We start from the raw sequence: 6,000 nt of genomic DNA on the forward strand, positions 1-6,000 counted from the left end.
TTATAAATCAGTGCCTCACTTCTCCCTGGACAAATTGCATTTGAAAGCTGACTGAGGAAGGAGTGACTCTGAGCCCTGGGAAGGGGATCCAGGTAGTAGCAGTTGGTCAGGATCCTTGGGGGCATGAGACCCTTCCTTGATCCTGCAAAGCCATCCCAGGGTGAGCAGAAGCCCTGTTGCGCTCTGCTATGGGCCATGACGGCACCTTGTACTTTCCTCGTCTTGTATTTAGCATATTTTATGCTTATGTATTTCCATGATTATGTGGTGCCCGTTTATCTCCTTACCAGGCTGTATGCTCCCTAAGGACAGAGACTGTATGTCTGTGCCCTCACACTGTAAGCCCAGTGCCGGGCACAGACCTGTTGTTATGTTATGGGTGCTGAATGTCGAAGACTGTCCTGGTGCCCAGACTCAGTCTGTGAGCTCAGAAATGTGCTATGGGGGAGTGAAGAGGAGAAGAGAAGTAACACATGGGAGCACTGTGCTGGAGAGCCACTCTGTGAGGTACTTCCTGTTGCCCTAATTTTACAGAGGAGAAGAAAGTTCACTTCCAGTAAGTGATGAAACTGGGATTTGGCCAGGGCCAGACAAACACCGGGGGCTTCCGTTCTTTCCATCAAACTCCTCTCCTTCTACTACTAATCATCTCTTCTCATCCCCCCGCCCCCCACATTCTCAGCCAGTCAGGTGTGGTCAGAATAGAGTCACGAGTAAGGGGTTCAGAGTGTAGCCTTATCTGAGATGCCGGTCCATAAGCCTTTGGGAGGCCCCTGGTCCTCACATCTAGAGATGCCCTAGATGGCTCTTGACCTGGTTCTGGAAAGACTTGTACATTCTCACCAGCATCTTTTCAGTTTGCTTCCTGAAAACGGGCACTGGGAGAGTGAAAAAGCAAGGTGAAAACAGAAACTCTTTCGAGTCTGCCAAGAGAATGAGATACCCTGAGACTGAAGCAAAACTTGTCACTTTCATCTATCATAACTCTTTCTGGACAACCCTCCCTTCCAATTCTTTCTCTTTCCCTCTCTCTCCCTTCTCATTTCTTATATATATTACCGACCTTCTGCCATGTGTCTTATGAGACATCCACCCCACTAATCTTGCCCCACTGATTGGACCAAGGCTCTGTACACAGGGCATCCTTTTAGACCACATGGCTTCTCCTTTGTCTGATCTGCCAATAGCTACCTTGCAAAGTGCAGGCATTTCTTATTGCTCAGCCGGTTAAGACCGATCCCTTTGAGGGTGTGGAAAATCAGCATTAGGTTGATCCACTTTCTGCATCTTAACCTGGCGATCAGAATACACAGGGGATAGCCTAAAAACCTCTAGTGAATATTCAAAACCTACATTTTGTAGATTCAGAATATACTCAAAAAACAATCTTGGAGTTGTGTAAATAAACTGCTCTTGGGCATCCCTCCTCTCAAAATATACCTAGAAACAATGGGATCATGCCCACTTTGAAGATAAATTTTCCCTCTGATAATGTTTAATGCCACTACTTTTACTTCTTTAGTTTGGCTTTCAGGGGGCATTGGGAAGGTGACATTTTATTTTCTGTTGTCCCATTGCTCTGAATATTTGGTTTCAAGGGTTCTTATGTATCGAAAGAAATAGTGTATAACTACGGGTCTGCAGACAAACCTTCACTCAAGTTAGAGTCCCATTTCGTCCTGTATCATGTAGCAGAAACGGAAGAAAAACTCTATGAGTCAATAACACACATATACCATGAACTCACTCATATTCTCTCAGGGGAATCTAGAAAACAAACTTGGCCCTCTTCCCAGCTCATTTCAAAGTGAGAAGTCAATGGGATGAAGCTGTTTGTACCAAGCAATAATACTGATAAATAATGCATGGGCATTTATTGTTTCCACAGTTCCTCCCCTTCCACGTGATCAAGGTCCTGAGCAACGTTTCTCTTCTTTATCCTCGTTCTCAGCCAGCTGAAGGGCCCAGTAAGAAATGACTGGTAGTTCATGCCTCACCTCATCCATAACAGAACCTGGGAGTTACGAGTGCTCTGCAGGTCACTTAGAAGTATGACGCACCCTGCCAGGATTTGCCCCAAATCTCCACTTCACCGAGGAAGCTCCCCTTAATAGCATTTTACAGCAGGCTTGTGTTTCAGGGAATTTGTCTGACGGGGGATGGGTCAAGTTTTCTCAAACTGGCAGGATGTGACCATTGGAAAAAGAGGGGAAGATAAATGTTTTGTACAGAAGAAAGGGCAGCCAGACTGAACTGTACCGTTTGCAGCTCACGGGCCCACTTTGGTTGGGCCTTTTTGGAAGAGCAAACTCCAGGTTCTTTCCTTGAAGCACTGGAAGGACTGGTTGACTTGGACAATGTGGTCCAGATGTTCCCGCCCAGAGGTCCAAGGACCTAGTCTCCCCACATGCCAGAAGAAAAGACAAAGTCTTTCATGGGAAAATATGTTTAGGAAATAATTGGGTTTCATTAGTATAGGATGTCTGAGAGCTCAAAATAGGAATTTTAAATTGTGAATCTCCAAAAGGAGGGATACAGCAAATGGTGGCTCTCAAACATAACTGACCATCTTGCTAACTCTTTTATAAGAGTCATTTACTAGCTGTGTGACCTTTAGGCAAGTTACTTAACTATATTCTTTATTTTCAAACTGGGAAAATTAAACTGATTAGATGAGATAATGTACATAAAGGACTAAGAATAATGCCATAGTATAGTAAGTACTCTATAAACAATAAGTGATTATTGCTGTTGTTTTGATCTTTATTGCAGAATCGGGGATTGCCATGGATTAAGAGTTTATGACATATTTTAAGCATAGTGGAAAGAACATGAACTTTAAAGTCAGACAGATATGGTTTCTAATACCAGCTGTCATTTTTTAGCTGCGTACTCTTGGGAAAGTTTACTTCGGTACCTCAGTTTCTCCTCTGAAAAATGGGGATATCTTAGTACCTTGCTGAAATATTTTGAGAACCGAATGAGGTGAGGTTTTGTATTTAAGGTTCTTAGCACTGTGTCTGCCTGCATTTTGTAAGCACTCTTAAATATCACCTGCTGTCATCATCATCATCATTTTTATCACCATAGCCGTCATCTCAATTAATATTCACAAAAATCCTGCAAGTTGAGAATTATTACAGACAGAAAATTAAGGCTCAGAGGGGTTCACCAATTTGTCTGAGACCACGCAGATAGCAGAGACGATATGCAGATGTGAACTCAATTCTGTCTGGCTTGAAGATCTCCAGATGGCTGAGACATTAAGTGTTTAAAAAAAAAATCCATGTGATCCCTATATTCCCCACCCTCCCTTGCCACTGGGTTGGGCCACACGAAGGAGTCTGGCAAATGGGAAATGATAAGTCACTTCTGGACCAGAACACGTACGCTTTGGTGAGACTCCTTCATCCTTCGCTTCCCCGCCATGGCACAGCTGGAAAGTATATATGTTGATATGATGTGTCACAGACTGAGGGAGGCTGAATCCCTGAATCACTAAGTAGTGTAGTACCCTCACTTGAATCATTAAGTAAAGTATTATCTCTTATTGTGCTAAGCCACTAGGATTTTGTGACTTGGTGTGGCATCTTGCAATGATTATCACAGTACATCACACTCTTCCCATCATGCCTCAGATACTTTCCCTGTTCTCAAAGAATTTACCAACGAGTTTGGTGTATAAGACATGAAGATACATCTTTCATACTGAAAAATATGTTGGGACTATATATCATTCAGAATCCAATCAGAAAAACAAAAATCACTGTAGGTATATTAAACAGAAGATATTTAATACAGGAATTGATTAGATCTTTTATATATTGCTATATATCTTATATATTTATATATATATTGCAAGCCCTGAAGTTATTAAAGACGGGAAAATAAAGTTAAGTATTTGTAGGAAACCAGTACTGTTTCTGGATCCTCAGAGAAAAATCTACCTGGAAGCCAGTGTGATGTGCTGCTAAACATCCTCTGGTTGAAGGCCAGCTGCCTGAGCATGACCCAGAAGGCTGTACTCCCAGGATACTACTGCTTCTGCTACAGCTGCTAGTGTTGGAACCATTGCTGTTATTATCACTGCCACCAACACACCTCCTGCAACCACTGTAGTTCCTGATGTTGCTTCAAGACACTGCCAGGTGTCACTTTCCAACCTCCCGCCTATGGCTCCCACTGGCAAATCTTAGCCACTCACAAGGGAGTCAGGGATATGTTACTTACTGTTCATAGAAGTGCAGCATAGAGGGTGGGAGGAGGGCTGAGGGCAACTGGCTGGCATGGATTCAAGTCGAGCCGTAAGGACAACACCTGCCAAGGGAGTTTAGAGAAGGAATTAAGATAGGCTGCATGGTCAAGGAGAGATGTATTAGTTTCCTGTTGCTGCTGTAACAAATTACCATAAACTTAGTGGCTTAAAACAACACAGATTTATTCTCTAACAGTTCTGAAGGACGGTAGTATAAAATGTGTCCATTTTGCCATGTAAGATAATATATTCACAGGTTTCAGGAATTAGGGTGTGTACATATATAGGGGGCCATTATTCTCCCTACTACAAGAGATCTGGGCCAGACTCTCAAAGGATGCACAGGATTGAGATGAGGAGAGGAGAGTACGGACTGCAGTGAATTCTAGGCAGGGGAATTGACAAGTGCAAAGGCACAGGGGCAGAGAAGCACACAGTCTGGTGGAGGACAGTGTATAAATAGTTGTGACTGGCACATGGCTCTTGTAGGGCCGCTGTGAAACATCAATCTAGAAAGGAAGGTGTGGGCCAGATGCTGGAAAGCATTGATTTGTGTAGTTTATGGTGTAGTTAATAGGAAAACATGAAAGGTTATTGAGCAAGGGAATGATGTTAAAAAAGACTCCTGTAGGGCTTCCCTGGTGGCGCAGTGGTTGAGAGTCCGCCTGCTGATTCAGGGGACGCAGGTTCGTGCCCCGGTCCGGGAAGATCCCACATGTCGCGGAGCGGCTGGGCCCGTGAGCCATGGCTGCTGAGCCTGCGCGTCCGGAGCCTGTGCTCCACAGCGGGAGAGTCCACAACAGTGAGAGGCCCGTGTACCGCAAAAAAAAAAAAAAAAAGACTCCTGTCTAATAATGTAAATAATGACAAGAGCTGAGATTTACTGAGACTTTCAACTGCCACGCACTGGGTTAAGTATTTCATATTCTATAGCTCATTAATCTACATGACAACCCTGTGAAATGGGAACCATTAAGATCTCCATTTTGCAGATGAGGAAACTGAGGCCAAGAGAGGCTTAGGAACTTTCCCAAGGTCATTTGATTGGTATGTTAGGGACTTGCAGTTTAAACCAACCAATCTGACTCTGGAGTCTGAGTTCTTAACCCTGCCTGATTGGTTTGATTGGTTTGCCATAACACAACACCATAGATTGGGTGGCTTAAACAAGAGAAATTTATTTCCTCACAGTTCTGGGGTCTAGAAAGTCCAAGATCAAGGTTCTGGCTGATTTGGTTTCTCCTGAGAGCTCTCTTCCTGGCTTGCAGATGGGTCTTCTCACTGTGTCCTCATATGGCAGAGAGAGAGAGAGAGAGAGAGATAGAAAGAGAGAGAGAGGGAGGGAGGTAGCAAGCTCTCTGGTGTCTCTTCCTCTAAGGACACAATGTCCATCATGAGGGTCACAATGTCCTCATCTAAACATAATTGTCTTCCAAAGACCTTGTCTCCAAATACCATCATACTAGAGATTAGGGCCTCAACAGACAAATTTGTGGGACGACACTATTCAGTCCATAGCACCCCCCTAATTGAGGGCCTAATTCATAGAAGACCTAGATTAGACCAGAACTGGACTCCTCAAATGCTTTCACTTACTAATATCTCCATAGACAATCTTTGGAAAAGTTAATTTTGAATTTTCACAAACAGAAAAAGAAAGGGAATTAATACAACCAAGTGTCATTTCTCTCCCATCAGATGACTGCACATATAAAACTCTGATAACACCCAGTGTAGGGCACAGA

Source organism: Aethalodelphis obliquidens, unplaced genomic scaffold, assembly GCF_003676395.1.
Source record: "Aethalodelphis obliquidens isolate GAN/ISIS:26980383/991018 unplaced genomic scaffold, ASM367639v1 scaffold11, whole genome shotgun sequence".
Taxonomy (NCBI): domain Eukaryota; kingdom Metazoa; phylum Chordata; class Mammalia; order Artiodactyla; family Delphinidae; genus Aethalodelphis; species Aethalodelphis obliquidens.